Source organism: Acinonyx jubatus, chromosome D4 (assembly GCF_027475565.1).
Source record: "Acinonyx jubatus isolate Ajub_Pintada_27869175 chromosome D4, VMU_Ajub_asm_v1.0, whole genome shotgun sequence".
NCBI classification, from domain to species: domain Eukaryota; kingdom Metazoa; phylum Chordata; class Mammalia; order Carnivora; family Felidae; genus Acinonyx; species Acinonyx jubatus.
This window is the reverse complement of record NC_069391.1, coordinates 86,908,091-86,927,580: the sequence shown is the minus strand read 5'-3', so window position 1 is coordinate 86,927,580 and position 19,490 is coordinate 86,908,091. Positions and strand designations below refer to the sequence as shown.

The window sequence follows — 19,490 nt, the reverse complement described above, 5'->3', positions numbered from 1 at the left end:
GGGAGTAGAGTTTACTTTAAAAAAATAAATTAAATAAATAAAGAAATTATATATGATTGAGTGTATTGGTCTTCTATTCAACCATGTACTGAGCTCTGTTATTTCCAATCATTTGCCTTTAGATCCTTTGGGACTTCCTATGTAGACAATTATATCTTTATAAATAAAGATTACTCTAATACATCTACCTTTTACTGCCTTTTCCCATTAATTATTTTTAATGTTTATTTTTGAGAGAGACAGAGAGAGAGAGAGAGAGAGAGAGAGAGAGAGAGAGAGAATGTGGGCAGGGGAGGGGCAGAGAGAAAGGGAGACAGAGAATGTAAAGCGGGTTCCACACTGTCAGCACACAGCCTGATGCGGGGCTCAAACCCATGAACTGTGAGATCATGGCCTGAGCAGAAGTCGGACCCTCAGCTGGCTGAGCCATCCAGGCACCCCATGCTTTCTCCCATCTTTGAGTTTTGTTACTTCTTTTTCCTGTCTTACTGCACTTGTTAGGAAATCCAATATAATCCTGAATAGAAGCAAATGGGCTTCTTCATCTTCTTCCTGATTTTTTTAGCGACTGCTTTTCTTTTTTTCAACACTAGTATTGTTTGTTGCATCTTTTGAGATGACTGTGTGTTTTTCCCCTTTAATTTGTTAATGTACTGAATTATAATTGTATATTCTCTAGTGTTTAACTACCCTTTCATTTCTGAAAAAAAAAAAAAACCCAGCGCGTTTATGATGTATTGTGTTTTTAAAATAAACTCCTTGGTTTGTTTTATTGGCATTTTATTTGAATTTTATAGCTATGCTTTTGGTTGGGATTGGTCCCTGATGTTTCTTTATTGTACTGTCCTTACTTAATCTTGACACCAAGGTTACATTAATCTCAGAAAATCAGCTGTGTCGTATTCCCTCTTTTTCTGTTGAGACAGTTTTAACGATTGGAGTGATATCTTCCTTAAAAACCTGTTGTACGTCATCTGTGAAAACATGTGAACTTAATATTTCCTTTCTGGGAAGACTTTAAAATATTGAGTATGCTTCTTCAATAGCTAAAAGGCAATTTGGGTTCTCTATTTTTGAGTAAGTTTTGATGTTATATTTTTTTAGGAATTTGTCCATTTCACTTAAATTTTCAAATGTTTGACCTCAATGCACACAATTTAAAAAATCTCTGCCTTATCTTCGGTTATGTGCCTTCCACCCCAGTGTTGCTTGTCCTTTCTCTCTTTTTTTTCTTGTTCCATCTCAGCAGAGATTTCCCTATAAGACAGAATTTGTACTTTATTAACTCTCTCTTTTGCATCTTTGTTTACTTTTTTAAAACATTTGTTTATTTTTGAGAAGACAGAGACAGAGCACAAGGGGGAGGGGCAGAGACAGAGACTCAGAGTCCAGAGCAGGCTCTAGGCTCTGAGCTGTCAGCGCAGAGCGTGACGTGGGGTTCGAACCCACAAACCATGAGATCATGATCTCAGCCAAAGTCAGACGCTCAACTGACCGAGCCACCTAGGTGCCCCGCATCTTTGTTAACTTTTTGCATGAACTTCTATTTTTGTCTTTACTATGTACTTCCTTCTACTTTTTTTTTTCCCCTATTGGTCTTTTCGTAATTTCTTAAGTTGAACACATAGCTAACTAACTCTCAACTTTCTTCTTTTCTACAATTAGCATTTAAACGAATAAACTTCCTTCCAAGGACAACTTTAGCTATATCCTACAGGACACGGTAGGTAGTATTTTCATTATCATTCAGTTTTTAGTGTTTTTACATTTCTATGATCCTTTGTTCTTTGACACATGAGTCATTTATAAGTGTGTTTCAATTATTTTCAAACATGTGGGGAATTTTACAAAATTATCTTTTGTTATTTGGCTGACCCACACCCATCGGGTGTAGTATGCTTTCCTCTAGGCAGGCAGTCATTCTTAACAGGTGCCTGTGTGTCCTTGTAAAGATACTCAATGCATTTGCAAGCATAGATCAAGACATATGTCTTCTTTTGTAAAGAGGCACAATGTGAGCATTCTATAACGTTGGATTGGATCTTTTTTCCTATTTAATGGTATACCTTAGAACGGTCCTTCTGCGCCTCTATAGAAATACCTCTTTTTTTCTGACTGCTCAAGATAACACTGCATAGGTGTTCTGTAACTACTTTACCAGTCCTCTCTCAGGACACACTGCAGTTACTTTCCATCTTCTGCTGTGTGTACAATGTTGCAATGAGGGTTCCTTCGCAGGCATTTTTATCCCTATGTATGATTAGGAGCATAGGATGAATCCCTAGGAGTCAAATCACTGGCTCAAACAGAATGCATTTTGACACATGTTGCCACATTGTTCCTAAAGCCGGTGCACCAATTTATATTCTCATCGTATAATTGAGTGCTCATTTTCCTCCCAGAAACACCAGAGGGTTTGCTTATTGTCAATCTGATGAGCAAAAAGAATACTCTGTCATCGCATTAATTTTTCTATTAAGGAAAAAAGATCACAAAAGTTGTTTTAAAAATCTTTGGGAGTTCAGAGGAGGAAGCAGGGACTCCCAGCCCTGTGTGCCCATTACAACCACTGGGGATCTTTGTTTTTTTAAGTTTATTTATTTTGAGAGAGACAGAGCAAGTGAGGGAGGGGCAGAGAGCGAGAGGGACAAAGAAAGAAAATCCCAAGCAGCCTTCGTGCTGCCAGTGCATAGCCCGATGTGGGACTCGAACCCATGAAGCTTGGAGATCATGACCTGAGCCGAAACCAAGGGTAGGGCACTCAACCAACTGAGCCACCCAGGCGCCCCAAAACCGCTGTGGATCTTAAAACCAAAACTAAACCCAAAAATCAATGGCTGAGTCTCATCTCCGCCCAATTAAGTTAGAATCTAAGACTAGGAGATTCACTGCAGTAAGGACATATGAGCAGGGTGGTGGCAAAGCTGAAACGTGGGCTTATGGAAGATTGACAGTCTTAGAGCGTGTGCTGCTTACCTCTAAGTTTATGTAATGATTTGAAATACAGGACAATATCATAACTACTTAGTGCAAAACTGAATTTAAGTGAATTTCCACTATCTCTTTAGAGGAAAACACAACAAATATTCTGTGTCTCAAAGTGATTATTCTCTACCTTTAGGGGATAAGATCATTCACCAAGTGGGTATGATTCACAGTGAAAACGGCTCACGCACGCCAGTGTTGTTGGAGCCCAGAGCCTGGCTCGCGATAGAATTCCCCTAAAATGAGACTGTGCTGAGGACAGTGAGGCATCGCTTTGCCACTAGATGGGGCTATGGGTTGTGATTTCAAAGAACTAAGTAGCGTTTGAAAGGGAGAGGCTTAGAAACCTTCTCTAATCCTCGCTTCATGTTTTTTCTTTTTTTTAATGTTTCTTTATTTTAGAGAGAGAGAAAGAAAGAGAGAGAGAGGGAGACAGAGCATGAGTGGGGGAGGGGCAGAGAGAGAGGGAGACACAGAATCCGAAGCAGGCTCCAGGCTCTGAGCCATCACCACAGAGCCCAGCGCAGGGCTGGAAACCACGAACCGTGAGATCATGACCTGAGCTGAAGCCAGAAGCTTAAACGACTGAGCCACCCAGGCGCCACATCTCACTTCATGTTTTCTTTTTCTCTCTCTGGGTTCAGGTGACCACTTACTCCTGTTGTCCCTTGGGGCCTAGGCATGGTAATGGTTCCCCTCTGTAGCTGGCCCAAGGGTGGGCACATCACATCCTCTGTTGGGTGCCTTAGCCCTGTCACACCTTTGTAGATCATTCTTTGTTAAACCCCCTTTGATTACACCTGTTGAGTATGCTGTGTATTTCCTGCTGGCTTTCCTAACTGGTAAAGGTTCTCTCCTGATGTCTCTCTTGGCCATCCATCCAGTGCTCCTGAAGCAGCTAATTCTATAGGTTTCCTGTAAGTTTGCCTGTACAAATATAAAGATATATATATAGATATATATAGATATATATATATATATATATATATATATATATATTCCTATCACCCCTATTTGTTCAAATTGTGGCATTTTGTATACCCAGCTGTGTACCATGGTCTCTGTGTGTGTAAAACAATCTATTCTAGAAATCACTCTATAGCAGTACACAGAGATCTACCTCACCTCCTTTTTTATGACTGCTTTATATTCCATTTTATGGGTGTACAATCATTTTTTTTTATCCAGTTTCCTATCAAGAGATATTTAAGTTGTTTCCAGCGATTAGCTATTACAAGCATTGCTATAAGGAATAAACTTGTATATGGGTCATTTCTCCTTCTTTTATGTATGAGGAAAATGAAACAGAAAGAGATTAAGTGAATTGCCCAAGGTTAATTCTGGGCAGAGTACATATCATCACACTCACTAGTTAGCAGGATGAGACCGCAGTGAATTTGCACAATGGAATCGGAACTTTGCTTAGAGTCCCCTCACCTCACCCCCCAATTTACTACATATTTCAACCCTTATGCTTTCATTCCCAGGAAAGTGGTTACAAGAACGGATTCTAGAGCCTCCATCCAGGGGATGTTTCCTGCTACATTGCTAACTGGCTGTGTGACCTTGAACAACTCAGCCTCCCAATATCTGTTTTCTCACTTATAAAATACTTCCTGCCTCATGGTGCTGGGAAAAACATTTGGTATTTGGAGCAGCGCCTGGCACACAGAAAGAGCTATGTGAGCACTGGTTCTATGAGTGGTGTTATTAGCGTTCAAGTACAACATGAGAGAACTAACCCATTGTGTCTCATCAATAGGTCACCTTCAAAACTGAGATCACCCGAGATGATCAGATTGCTTCTTTTTTTTTTTTTTTACATTTATTTATTTTTGAGAGACAGAGTGAGACAGAGCATGAGTGGAGGAGGGTCAGAGAGAGAGGGAGACACAGAATCCTAAGCAGGCTCCCGGCTCTGAGCTGTTAGCACAGAGCCTGACGAGGGGCTCGAACCCACGAACCACGAGATCATGACCTGAGCCAAAGTCGGATACTTCATCGACTGAGCCACCCAGGTGCTGCTCAGATTGCTTCTTAAGAGCAGATGTGGATAAAGAAAGATTGTGGATAAATAAATATTAGGGAACTGGGGACCTGAAATGGATCCTAAAAGAGAAAGGGGTTTCTAAAGATAACCTTGCCCACTTCACAATTTTGTTTTGATTTTCCTGCTCACATTGACTTAAAACAAGTCTATCTGCCTTCTGGACAACCTCCCCAAGTATCTTACAGTTTCCAAACCAGACTCACTGTTCACAAGCCCTCCACTGTCCGCCACCCTTTACCAATAAACCAGCCCCCGTCTTCCTCTTGCTGTCCCACAGCACATTTGAATGAGTCAATTAAAAAAATTTCAGATTCATCTTGACTGCTGCCTTTCACATCCTTCATGGCAAATTTGTTAGCAAGCCCTCTAAATTTTTTCTTAATATTTCAATTTCATTCCCAGCCATCTCTCTCTCTATCTCCTCTGAGACCAACCTTAAATTAGACTCTTATTATTTCTATGCGCCACTAACCCTAACCCTAACCTAGTTCTAATCCTTAATTCATGAAAGTTATAATCTGGAGAAAGTCAGACATTAAGCACATGAGGATATGAGAGTACCTGAGATGACCAGATCACTTCTTAAGAGCTGATGTGGGAGTGCCTGGGTGGCTCAGTCGGTTGAGCTTCCAACTTCAGCTCAGGTCATGAACTCATGGTTTGTGAGTTCGAGCCCCACATCAGGCTCTGTGCTGACAGCTCAGAGCCTGGAGCCTGCTTCGGATTCTATGTGTGTGTGTCTCTCTCTGCCCCTCCCCTGCTTGTACTCGGTCTCTCCCTCTCTCTCAAAAATAAATAAACATTACAAAAAAAAAAGCAGATGTGGATGAAGAAAGATGGGCAAAATATTAGGGAACTGGGGACCTGAAATGGATCCTAAAAGAGAAAGGGGTTTCAAAGGTTACTTCCAATAACTGGTTATCTAAAATAACACAGATAACTGGTTGAGGATAACGGGGATGTTGTTTTCTGCTCTAGCCTCCCATGAAAGGAAGAGCAGAAACCTAGGCTTTCTGTCTTGGGGCTCAGGGCTTCCTAGCCTCAGGGTCACATTTTTGCCCTTGCTTTAAAAGTCTCTGGGATGATAAGAACTGGATATGGGAGGTGAAGAGGAAAAGAGGTGGCCTGGCCCTAAGGAGGAGGGAGAATGGACGAGACTGGCATGAATAGGGAGCTGGGGGCAACAGGCCTGTGGCAGGCTCTGTAAGCATTGGGGATCTGCATACACTTTCACACAGGGCTCCAGTGCAAGGGGATGTCTGTGATGGCCTGCTCTGAGCACTGGGACCCCAAAAGCAGTGGCAAGAATCCCTTGTGGCAGACCTGTGACCAAGAGAGAACCTGTGTGGGGGCCTTATTTATTTTGAGACAGAGAGTGTGAGTGGGGGAGGGGCAAAGAGAGAGGGGCGGGGGGACACAGAATCTGAAGCAGGCTCTGTGCTAACAGCAAAGAGCACGATGTGGGGCTTGAACCCACAAACTGTGAGATCGTGACCTGAGCCGAAGTCAGACGCTTAACCGACGGAGCCACCCAGAAGCCTTCAGGAAATACGTATTTTTAAAGTCACAAATGAGTTGTGTTCTCATGAATGTGCCTCAAGTCCCCCATGGGGCTCAGTCTCCTTATCTGTAAAATGTGGGGAATGATGTTGAACCTCCATCCCAGCTCTGCTATCTCAAGGTTTTGTGTTGTCTCATCCACACACACCGACTCAAACATATCTGGTGCTTAAATCAAAGTTTGAAGTTTGCAGTTTCAGTACTCAGTTTTAAGGCAATTGCAAATCACAAAGCAAGAAATTTAGCAGCCTACTATGAGGCATCCAAAGGAGATACATCACTTCAGATTTCTTTTGAGAACCAGGTAAAGAAGCTGAGAAAGAAGAGGTAAGTAAGAAGGAAAAATGCTATGGATGCTCAGAAGAAATGTCTTAGAAGTAACAAAATATCCAGAGTTAATCTTTCTTTCAAGAGGATACATGTGAATTGCCTGATAAATAATGTGTTTGGTTTCTCTATTTTCCTGAATGGATTTTTCTTTTTTCTCTTTTCTTTTTCTTTTTTTCCCCTTTTCTTCTTTCTTTTCCTTCCTTCCTTCCTTCCTTCCTTCCTTCCTTCCTTCCTTCCTTCCTTCCTTCCTTCCTTCCTTCCTTCTGTGTGTGTATGTGTGTGTGTGCGCACGCACCTGTGTCAACCTTAAAAGATATCTTAGTATCTAAGAAGGTGCTTTCTGCTTTCATCCAAAATGTAGAGACAGTATACAAGTGTGTCCAAACCTTTCTAATCTGTTTTAGAACAAAAAGTCACGTTACAGATCAGGAAATTTGCACTGTCATTCAGTGACAGTGTAATGATCAACGGTCACATACTGTCTTAATGTTTGAATTTCACGTTTAACACTTCTGGATTATTGCACTGACACAATTCCCCCAGTCCTCAGAGTTAAGAACATAGCCTGCATCTGATTCACTTTATGAATATATGAACAAAGCTTTTCATACGCTGGTTTTCTCTATGGCTTTTGAAAAGCTGTAGTAGGATACTAGGAAGAATTGTGCTGGTTGGTGGCATTTGGAGGGACCTTTCCTTTTTGAACTCTTATGATTTCCAAATTTTTGCAAAATGACATGTAATTTTTTAAATAGTAACATATGCAAACTGGCTGACTTTTTTAGGGAAAAAAAGAGACATTAACTAGTCTGCATTCCTTCTCGAAATGACACAGGGAATAAGTACATGAAGTCAGCATTTTTTATTGCCTTAAAAAGAGGAAACTTTGTTTTTATTCAATTCTTGCCTCGAGTACAGCCGGTAGATTCTTAGGCAGTTATCAGTGTTAAGTCTCATGATGGTGATATATCAGAAAGACCATCTCTCTTTTATTTTGGGGGTGATTACACATCATCTGATCATTAAGTTCATCCTAGATAACAAGACCAGAAAGTCCCTTAGGTGAAAAATTATGGCCCAAAATGCTGCCCATGCACTTTCTGATTGCCACACTAGCTGGAGGCAAGGAGATCCGGGATTAAATTCTGGTAAGAGATAAATGGGGATTTAGATATCTTACCCTACTTTCCCTTCTGTGTGTGTGTCTGTGTGTGTGTGTGTTTAATTTATTTAGGTTTTATTTTGAATAACATTTTATCCTGAAGTCACATGATAACATGCAGCTCTCAAGACTCTCAGTTCCCCTTACTGCAAAACCACGCTTGCATGTTCAGAAACCGCCTTTAACGAGAAGAAGATGCTATAAGAAGGTACAGTCCAGGTTGGGTTTCTGCAGGGTATTGGTATGTTGCTCAGAGGAATCTCTTTTAGAGTTGCAGGGTGAAATTCTGGATATGCTGGCTGAGGATTGTTAGAACCGCGGTTGTTTATTTCATCATCAATAGCAGCTGTAAAGTCCCTGCAACTCCAGCACCTAGCTCATTTCCCAAGGCATCTCAGTCCCAGGAAGAGAGAGGGTGTCTGAGGCTGAGCCCCAACTCCAGGAAGCTTACGGTCTTGTCAAAGCCACACTCACAGGGAAACAACTGAGGAGCTCTCACACACCAGATCACACGAGCCCCACCTACAAGACTGCACGGAGAGGCCCCTTCGTCTGGGCCAGGCCTTTGTCCACAAAAACCAGGCCCTTAGCTATCAGGGGAGCCTCGCGTTCACAGTCTAGCACATTCTGCTTGGTTTCTGAGTTGAGCCCCCTAGGTGAATTCATAGTTTTGCCATCAACTCTTCTTGTTCCCAGGATGTTCTTTCTGCTGTAGAAACCGCTGCTTTCAATAACCTCTAAAGCTCATGACCAAATGATATCTTCAGAGTCCCCCTCATCTTCCCCTAGATCTGAAAAGACATGGCAATTGGGCACTGACTGTGGGCAGCCTATTTCTTTGCTCATTCTGATAAGCTTTCTACAGTGGCCTTTACATCTCTTTTCACTAATACTTATTATAATCCTTATAGTAAAATGGGGGTTTTGAGGACCTGGCCTTTCTAGCAGCATGTGAGCAAATCCCAGATCTCTCTCTCTCTCTCTCTCTCTCTCTCTCTCTCTCTCTCTCAAGAGAGAGAAGGGGGGGGAGGGAGGGAGGGAGCAAGTGAGTGAGGGGCAGAGAGAGAGAGAGAATCTTATGAGGGGCAGACAGAGAGAGAGGTGGGGGAGAGAGGGAGAGGGAGAGGGAAAGGGAGAGGGAGAGAGAGAGAGAGAGAGAGAGAGAGAGAGAGAAGCGGGGCTCACCCAAAGCAGGGCTTGTGTTTCACCTGATACGGGCCTTGAGCTCACCCAATGCGGGCCTCAAGCTCACCTGATGTGGGACCCGAACTCACGAATTGTGAGATCATGACCTGAGCCAAAATTAGATGCTTAATGGACTGAGCCACCCAGGTGCCCACAAACCCCAGATCTGTTGCTCATAGTTTAGTTGATTTACCATTAGAACCAAATGAAATTACCGTCTGCACATTCCTCTCTGTAGTAGCCCTTCATTTCTTTCTCTCATCTCTCAACAAACATTTCACTCAATACAGTACAGTGACAGGCACTGGGCTAGGAGATAGAAATGGAAACATGAATGAGATCCTGCACCTGGTAGAAAAGACAATCAGCCCCTATGGCACCTTTATGTGATTTGGAAAAAGTCACCCCTTCCTCCTGGTGGGGGCAGCTCTGTGCCAGTGCTCAGGAATAATAAGTGGAGAACAGAATGGACTTCAGCCTCCTCTTGCCTCCTTGGTTAAGGACACTTGTGTGGGGCATAACCTGAGCAACCTTAGGGTACAGACCAGGAAATGTAAATAGCATATTATGTGTGATGAGCACAGAGGAGAGAGGACCTGAATGCCTGGGAGGTTGGGGAATTGGGAGGGTTCCATGGAAGATGTTACATGTGAGCTGAGACATGAAGGAGCTCATCCAGTGAAGGGGGGTGAAGGGCAGAGAGATGTACAAAGCCACACAGGTTTGAAGATCATGCCGTATCTGGGGCTCCGCAAGTCGTTGATGATGTCCAGAGTGTCCAGCAGTTGCATGGGTGTGGAGATGGCTTGATAAGTATTGAAGCTGGAAGACACTTAGAGCAATGATCTAGGACCTAAACTCTAGGTCCTTGCTACTCAAAGTCTGGTTCCCCTTAGGGTAGCTTTGGCATCACCAGACAAATTGTTAGAAGTGTGGAATCCTGGGTCTCACCCAAGACCTACTGAATCAGGAACTGCATTTTAACAAGCTCTTAGAGAAGGAGGGTTTCAAGATGGCTGCATAGGAAGATCCTGTGCTCCCCTCTTTTACCTCTGAAAATGGTGTGAAAACTAGGTGACTTCTCCCCACAACAAAGGATAAAAGGACAACATCAAAATGGATGGAGGGACAGAATATGATCTTGGCGAAAAAATACCATCCCCAGTGTGGGGACATACAACAGGGAGGGATCAAGAACATTCCATCCAAAAGCAGCAGAATTCACATTCTTAAGTACACACAGTACCATCTCCAGGATCGATGACCTGTTCAGCAAAACAAAAAACAAATCTCAATAGATTCCAGACGATTGAAATCATATCAAGCATCTTTTCTGACCACAATGATTTGAAACTAGAAATCAATTACAAGAAGAAAACTGGAAAAGTCACAAATACAAGTAGATTAAACAACATACTAATGAACAAGCATTGGAGAAATCAAAGAAATCAAAGGAGAAATTAAAAAATACCCAGAGATAAATGAAAACAGAAAAATGACATACTAAAATCTATGGGATACAGCAAAAGGGTTTCTAAGAGGGAAGTTCACTGCAATACAGGCTTATCTCAAGAAACAAGAAAAATCTCAAACAAACAATCTAACTTTATATTTAAAGGAACTAGAAAAAGAAGAACAAATGAAATCCAAAGTTAGTAGAAGGAAGGGAATAGTAAAGATCAGAGTGGAAATCAATGCAATAGAGACTAAAAAGATAATAGAAAAGATCAGCAAATTAAGAGCTGGTGCTTTGAAAAGATAAACTTGACAAAAGTCTTTGGCTAGACTAACCAAGAGAAGAGAGAGAGAGGGCTCAAATAAAATCAGAAATGAAAAAGGAGTTACAACTGATACCACAGAAATACAAAGGATTACAATAGACTTCTATGAACAATTATACATCAACACATTGGACAGCCTAGAAGGGAGAAATTCCTAGAAACATACAATCTTTCAAGACTGAATTAGGAAGAAGTAGAAAATTTGAAGAGACTGATTACTAGAAAGGAGATTGAACCAGTGATCACACAAAAATCCAGGACAAGACAGCTTCACTGGTGAATTCTACCAAATATTCAAAGAACATTTAATACCTACCCTTCTCAAAATCATCCAAAAAACTGCAGAGGAGGGAATGCTCTTAAACTCATTTTATGAGGCCAGCATTGCCCTGACATCAAAAACAGACAAGGCCACCACAAAAAATAAAAAAGAAAGAAAATTACAAGACAGCTGATGAACATAGGTGCAAAATCCTCAACAAAATACAAGCAAACAGAATTCAACAATACATTAAAAGGATTCTACACCATGATCAAGTGGGATTTACTCCAGGGATGCAAGGATGTTTCAGCATTTGCAAACCAATGGACATGATACACCACATTAACAAAATCAAATATAAAAATCCTATGGTAATCTTAGTAGATGCAGAAAGTGTACTTGGCAAAATTCAACATCCATTTAGGATTAAAAACATTCAACAAATGTTTTTTGTTGGTAGCTCAACATAATAAAGGCTTTATATGACAAACCCACCGGTAGCATCATACTCAATAGTGAAAAGCTGAAAGCTTTTCCTCTAAGATCAGGAACAAGACAAGGATGCCTGCCATCCTCACTTTTATTCAGCATAGTATTGGAAGTCCTAGATACATCAGTTAGGCAACAAAAAGAAATAAAAGGCATCCAAATTGGAAAGGAAGAAGTAAAACTGTCACTATTTGCAGACGACATGATGCTATATATAGAAAAGCCTAGAGACTCTAACAACAACAACAAAAATGTCAGAACTAGTAAGATGAGTTCAGTAAAGTTGCAGAATACAAAATTAATAATAAAAATTATTGTGTTTCTATACGCTAACAACAAAATAAAAGAGAAATCAAGAAAACAATCTCAAAATTGCGTCAAAAAGATTAAAATATCTAGGACTCAATTTAACCAAGGACGTGAAAGGCTTGTACACTGAAAACTAGAAGACGGTCATGAACGAAGTTGAGGAAGACACTAACGGAAAGATATTCCATGGTCACAGACTGGAAGAATTAATACTGTGAAAACGTCCATACTACCCAAAGCAACCGACAGATTGAATGCAATCCCTATCAAAATTCTGATATCATTTTTCCCAGAACTAGAAGGAATGATTCCAAAATATGTGTGGAACCACAAAAAACCCCTGAATAGCCAAATCAATATTGAGAAAGAACAACACAGTCAGAGGTATCACACTCCTGGATTTCAAACTGTACTACAAAGCTATAATAATCAACACAATGTGGTACTGGCATGAGAACAGACACATAGATCAATGGAACAGAATAGAGAACCCAGATGTAAGCCCATGCACGTATGGCAATTAATTTATGACAAAGGAGGTAAGAATATACACTAGGAAAAGTCTCTTCAATAAATAGTGTTGGGAAAACTAAACAGCTACATTCAAAAGAATGAAACTGGAAAACTTAGGCTGTAAGCTCCATGACATTGATCTTACTGATTTTTTTTTTTTTTTGGATCTGACTCCAATGGGAAGACAAAAAAAGCAAAAATAAAAAAATGTAACTGCATCAAACTAAAAAGCTCCTGTACGTTGAGGGAAACCATCAATAAAACAAAAAGGCAACCTACTGAATGGGAGAAAATATTTGGTCAACGTATATCCAATAAGAGCTTGATATCTAAAGTATATAAAGAACTCATACAAATCAATAGCAAAAACCCACACAACCTGATAAAAAAAAAAAAGGCAGAGCATCTGAATAGGCATTTTTCCAAAGCAGACATACAGATGGCCAGCAGGCACATGAAAAGGTGCTCAACATCGGGGAAATGCAAATCAAAACCACAATGAGATATCATTTTACATCTATCAGAATGGCTAAAATAAAAAATACAAGAAATAACAAGGGTTGGTGAGGATGTGGAGAAAAAGGAACCCTCCTACACTGTTGGTGGGTAAATCGGTGCAGCCCCTATGGAAAGCAATATTGAATTTCCTCAAAAAAATTAAAAATAGAGCTACCATATGACCCAGCAATTCCACTTCTGGATATCTATCTGAAGAAAGCAGAAACACTAATTCAAAAAGATATGTGCCCCCTTATGTTCATTGCAGCATTATTTACAATGGCCAAGATACGGAAACAATGTAAGGGTCCATAGATAGATGAATGGATAAAGAAGGTGCATATGTACACCCCCCCCCCACGAATATTACTCAGCCATAAAAAGAATGAAATCTTGTCATTTGGGACAACATGGAGAGATGTAGTCATAAGTCAGACATAGAAAGACAAATACCACATGATTTCACTTTTATATGTAATTTTGAAAACAAAATAAGCAAAACCAAACCAAACTCAGACGCACAGACACAGAGAACAGGTTGCATGGTGTCAGACGGAGGGGGGTTTTGGTGGGGCAAAATGGGTGAAATGGATCAAACAGTACAAACTTCCAGTTATAAAATTTGTAAGTCTTGGGGATATAATGTATAGCCTGGGGCATAGAGTTAATAACACTGTATCAACTTTGGATGGTGACAGATGGTAACTACGCTAAGGAAGGAGATCATTTGCAACATATACAAATGTCAAACCACCGTGTGGTACCCCTGAAAGTAATATAATATTGTATGTCAAGTATACTTCACTAATGATATAAAAAAGCCCCCCCCCCCCCCAGTGGTGCATGTGCACATTAAAGTCTGAGTAGCTCTGGTTTTAGGAAGAGTGACAAGAGTAAGGGTTTGCTTTGAAGGCATATTCTCTAGATATTATGAAACGTGGAGTTTCCCTTTACACTGTCACAAATCTACCATCAGCAGATTTCACCATCAGGGTGCCTCAGTGATATTAAGTATGATTCATCATTGTGGAAAACAGGGACATGAATTTAATTTGCACATGAGCACCAGCAAACTGAAACAGAAGGAAGAGAATGCAGACTTCTCCCCTCCCCTTTTCCTTTTTCATCTTGCCAATGAGGCTTGCTTTATCTTGAGCCTTTGCCTGGGAGGTGCGGAAATGTGTGCCTAAGTCTAGCCAGCACTGAGGCTGGAAAGATGAACCGACCCAAAAGCCTTCAGCCTGGAGATGGTGTCTGCACCATCCTGGATCAGCTGGAAAAAATGGAAATAACTCTAAAAAGATCCTAGAGGGGTGCCTGGGTGGCTCAGTCGGTTGAGCATCCGACTCGCACCTCGTGAGTTCAGGGCCTGCGTCGGGCTCTGTGCTGACAGCTAGGAGCCTGGAGCCTGCTTCGGATTCTGTGTCTCCCTCTCTCTCTGCCCCTAACCCACTCGCATTCTGTCTCTGCCTCTCTCAAAAATAAATAAACATTAAAAAAATTAAAAATAAATACAAATAAATAAATAGATGCTAGGAAGAAAGTAAGGCGAGGGTTATCTCTACCCAGCCTCCCTCATGTCTTCTTTTTTTCCCTTTGCCCATTCATTCATGCAACCGTTCAATTATTGACCATAGATATTAAGCACCTACTGTTTGCCAGGGACTGATATCTTCATATTCCTAGTAACTACAGAGCTTTCTACACACTTCCAGATCGCCCAAGAGATCCTTTACCAAAGCTTCGACAAGCTGCTGTCTTTCCTATGCTAGACTCTCCCTCCAGCCCCAGGTGGCTCATGGCGACAGTAGGAACAATGGAAGGTGGCAGGCTCTGAGGTTTCTGTTCTATGCTCTGCCCTCTGTGTATGGGCTTCTCTAATTCTTTTTCTCCAAAAAGAATCCTGAGGGGGAAAACATCCAGGTACAAATGGAGTTTCGGCATCTGCAGCAGACTATTTCTGTACTTGACTGAGGGATGAGCTCTGGGTTTTGTGTGTTTTAGCTACTGAGGTCAGAATGGGGTGAACGAGGAACAATGAACGAATTTCCCTCAAAAGAAGGACGGGTTGAAGAGCAAGTCTGAGGTGCACAGAAGGGACCTTTGGGGAGGGGAAGCAAAAGAGAAGTAACGCTTTCTCCCCAACCTGTTTCTGGGAAGTCAGCATAGAAACCCCTTGAGGGTCATCATGGTATCATCACCCTGTGGTAGAAAAGCGTGTGACCACAAAACAGAGATGGCAAAGGAGAGGTATACTGGGTGGTATGGGGGTATCTGCTTTGACTTTTAAATCTAATTGTATGATAGGACTGCAGAAAGGCCACTTTGGACGCTTACCATGAGCTGGTACGCTGCTCTGTCTACCTCCTTCCCACTGGTTATATGGTTCCTCTAACGCTGCGGGTGCAGGCTAGGAAAAGGGGAAGGCAGGGGGAGAGACATGCAAATATCAGGGTCCTAGCCTCCAGCCTCCACATGCAAATTTCATCTTCGAGATGGAAAGTAACGGCCGTGCTCAGTTCTATACCAATCACTGGAAAGAAAATATCATCTAGCTCTCTTCACCTCTCTTCTTTCCTTCAGAACGTCTGTAGTAACTGAAGATTGCTTTAAGCAGACCCTGGGTTGCTTGAGTTAAAACAGAAAAAGAAAAAAAAGGAAGAAAAAAGGCAAAAAGCGAAAGAGGAAAATATAACCTGCAATTAATAGGCAGCTCAGAAGCAACCAGGGTAAGGCTGTTGTAAATGAACATGAGGCGATATGGGTGCTTCTCAGAGTGGGGTCCGTGCGTTTGTGTGCATCCGCAGATGGTTACGGGCCTGCAAAGACCGTGTGGCCAGTGCGTTCCGAGAGGGAGGGCTGTGAATGATCAAACTGTGGGACGTTTACACACAAACGTGGTTTTGCTTGGCATGTAGGATAGGTTTTCAGCCTCAAACTGTTCGGGCTACACGTGTAGAACAACCTGTGCTTGAAACAAGGGATTTGTATCAACCTTCCAGGCACCTGCTTGAGTGCCTGGGACAGACAGATGCGGTCCCTTCACTCCTCTAGCCCATTTTGCTGGTGATCTGCCTGAAACTGCCGTTTGCCACTTTTTTTTTTCCGTTGTGACCGTTGTCTGAGTAAGGGGAAGTGTCTTGAACCTGAGTCCCCGGAGCTCAGATTCTGTTACAACCGGAAGTGAGTGTCTCTGAGCGATAACCACGTATATGCGCTTGGACGTGGTAAGCATTTTACTTCTTCATTGTGTTTGGCTTAGACTCGCTCTAAAATACATTTTCCTTTGTGGTTTGTGTAAAAAAAATTTGGAGGTAGCTAAACATGCACTTGGGCCCCGGGCTCTTCCCTACTTACCAGTTATGTTACTTGGGACATAGGATTTTCAGCTTTTGTTTCTCATCAGAAAAATGAGGATAATCCTACCTATCGTGCCAAATTGCCCTAAGGGATTAAATGAGATAATTTATGCAGAACAGCCCACACAGTGGTTAGCACAACAGACTTCCTTCTGTGTCCACTTCTTTACTTTCACTTGGGCACCAGGTCCCAAGAGAAGCATGGATGGAAGAGAAGCATGGATGGTAGGTATGGAAGGGAAAGAGAGGGATGAAAGGAAATAGGCTTGGGTTGACAATCTCCAGTCCATTCAGGTCAGCTAGCTCAGGACACTTGTATCCCAGCATGTGAAATAATTTGCATTTAAAAATTTTTTTAAATGTTTACTTATTTTTGAGAGAGAGAGGGAGAGAGAGACAGAGCACGAGCAGGGGAGGGTGTAGAGAGAGAGAGGGAGACACAGAATCCAGAGCAGGCTCCAGGTTCTGAGCTGTCAGCACAGAGCCCGATGTGGGGCTCGAGCTCACGAACTGTGAGATCATGACCTGAGCTGAAGTCAGATGCCTAATGACTGAGCCACCAAGGTGCCCCAATAACTTGCATTTAATAATATTAATATTAATAAAATATTAATATCAACAAAATAATATTTTAATATTATTTGAGTCAGTGGAGAGTGAGTTCTGGCTTCAGATCTGGAAATGTGCCCAGTGGCCTGGTATCATGGAAGTGTGCCCAGTAATCATTCAAGACACCCACAAGGACAAATGTGCCATGGAGATAGTCAGCCTTTAAAGGGTCACACTTCTAATTAATGCCCAAATCACTCTGAGCTTTATCCTCTCCTGTGACTGCAAGAAAGCTGGTCTCTGGTTTCTCCTCCTCAAGGATTTCTGGTAATTCCCAAGGAACGCTTACTTTGGCCAACTATCTGGGGCCCCAATGGTGGTGCATCTTGTAATTCCCCACAACAGAGAACAGACTGTAACACATAACATAATTTTACTGAAGGAGATGTGAGAATAATAGAGAGAAATAATAATGCAGAAAAGTAAAATACTAAACTGGGCCCTCCAAAACTTGTACCCTTGCCTCATAGGAAATGTTTTCCCCCTCAGTCCCCATCTTACTGCCGTTAACGAAGCCTTGCTTCCCAGACCCCCAGAAAATCCAGGGGTCACAGTTGTACTACAGCAAAGACAACGTTTTCACATAGTCAGTGTGTTTATGTTCAATGCCTTCTGTGGATGCAGCAGGTGACGGATAAATATTTGTTAAATGAGTGAATGAGTGAATGAAAGAACAAATGGTCTCAATATTCCCCATTCTAGTTAGGATCTTGGTTGAATATTTATGTGATTAAAACTAATTATTAAGGGTTTTTTTTTCCCTCATGGAATCATCAATCTGAAAGGTAAATTTTAAAGTTTCTTTCTAGAAAAAGAAATCTGGTGACTTGGAAATAGCAACTTCTCTCCACCTCCACATCCCAATGTCCTATTTGTAGCAATTAAGATTTCATGAAATATTTGCCCCCAGTTTAAGCTGGGGTACCTCATGACACAGGGCACTTTCTGTTAAGAGCATTACTTCCTGAAAATCCCAGGATTTTCACTTCTGCGTGAAGGCTGGCTGAGCTGACTCTGTTGTCCCACAATACAGTTTTTAAGACAAATTATTCTACTAGTGGCTAATCATCCATTAAGCTTTGGCTATTTGGCTACATACTAACTGGGATGGGTACATTGCTATGTTATCCTTAATCCTCTCAATAACGCTGCTGGGTAAGACTGCTGATTTCACATGTGAGGAGACCGAGGGTCAGAGAACGAGTGACCTGTCCATGGTTACCTAGCTGGTCAGTGGCAGAGCTGGCTTCAACTCAAGCCTGCATCTATAGGTCTCAAGTCAGGTTGGAAAAGATCATATAAACTCAACTGGGAAATTATATGAAATTACCCCCTATTTCCCCCTTTCCCCATGATATTCTGCTATGCATCCCTCATGGTTGTGTTATCTCTGCAGAAGGAAGCCATTGTTACTGACGGACAGTGTTTAATTATCCTCCAGTGTTTTGGGGTAAAAGTCTGCTTTTACAGCACGCTGCTGCTCTTATCTGGAGCCTCTGTCTGAGGCTCCAAAAGAAAGTCACTGAGGAATTCTAGCTCTTCAGCCCTACCAGTATTGCCCAGGGGGACTCCATACTTATGGAAATGATTGCCTGAAAACAACAACAAAAAAACTACAGAAAAATTCATGGCCCCACCACTTGACTGAGAGATTCTGTTTGACATCTCTCCAGTCCTTCCAGGATCACTGTCTTCCTCCTTGGGTGTAGTGCTTTCCATTGACCAAATTAGTGGTTTCTAGCCACTCCTCCAGTCACTAAAGGGTTGGCATCATCACCCGGGTAAAGGTCCCGCCATGGGTTGTCCAACCACACATACCCCAGCTGCTTTTCCCATTTCAGTCATCTTGTGACATCTGTTCTTTTTACACAGAGTATAACTATGTCAAAGGTTAGAGCGAGCGCTCCTTTGATCTATAAGCCCCTTGTGGACGGAGAAGTTGTTTTACCATCTCTGTATCCCCAGTGCCTAGTATAGTGCTACTAAACTGGTGGTAAAATAAATGAAAAAGTGTGGTTTTCCCGTGACTGCATCTTCCAAGGATAGCCTTGGACCCGACTTCCCTAAAAATGGCCCTTTCTCCCAAGTCTTAGTATATGTTGACCTGGTTGAGTCAATCAGTAGCTCCTAAGGAGCTTCTTAAAGGGTAAAAGTGTTTTGAGGTCTAAAGGAAACTCTCTATCAAAGTGAGTGTTGAGGAGAAATGCAGGTGGTGTTCATACAGGGGGAAAGGTAGGGTCCTCCCAGTATCCCTCTTAATACACCCAGATGCAACCACTTACTTTGCCCATAGTGACGGATCCTATCTGGATCCAATTCTCTGAGGTGGTATGACTCCTAGTTATTGCCTTAAAACCAAGCCCAGAATTTCACATTGGCTCTTCTCTAATCCTGGCAT

General features: G+C 41.9%; 1 protein-coding gene across 1 annotated transcript in view; it reads right to left on the bottom strand.

The window, feature by feature from the left end:
* Nucleotides 1–2,931: 2,931 nt before the first annotated feature.
* Nucleotides 2,932–19,490, bottom strand: part of PDCD1LG2 (programmed cell death 1 ligand 2) — a 119,145-nt gene continuing 102,586 nt past the window's right edge. The window contains exon 10 of the mRNA XM_053205341.1: nucleotides 2,932–3,912. The gene's annotated coding sequence lies outside the window, so the exon portion shown is untranslated. The remainder of the gene's footprint in view (nucleotides 3,913–19,490) is intronic.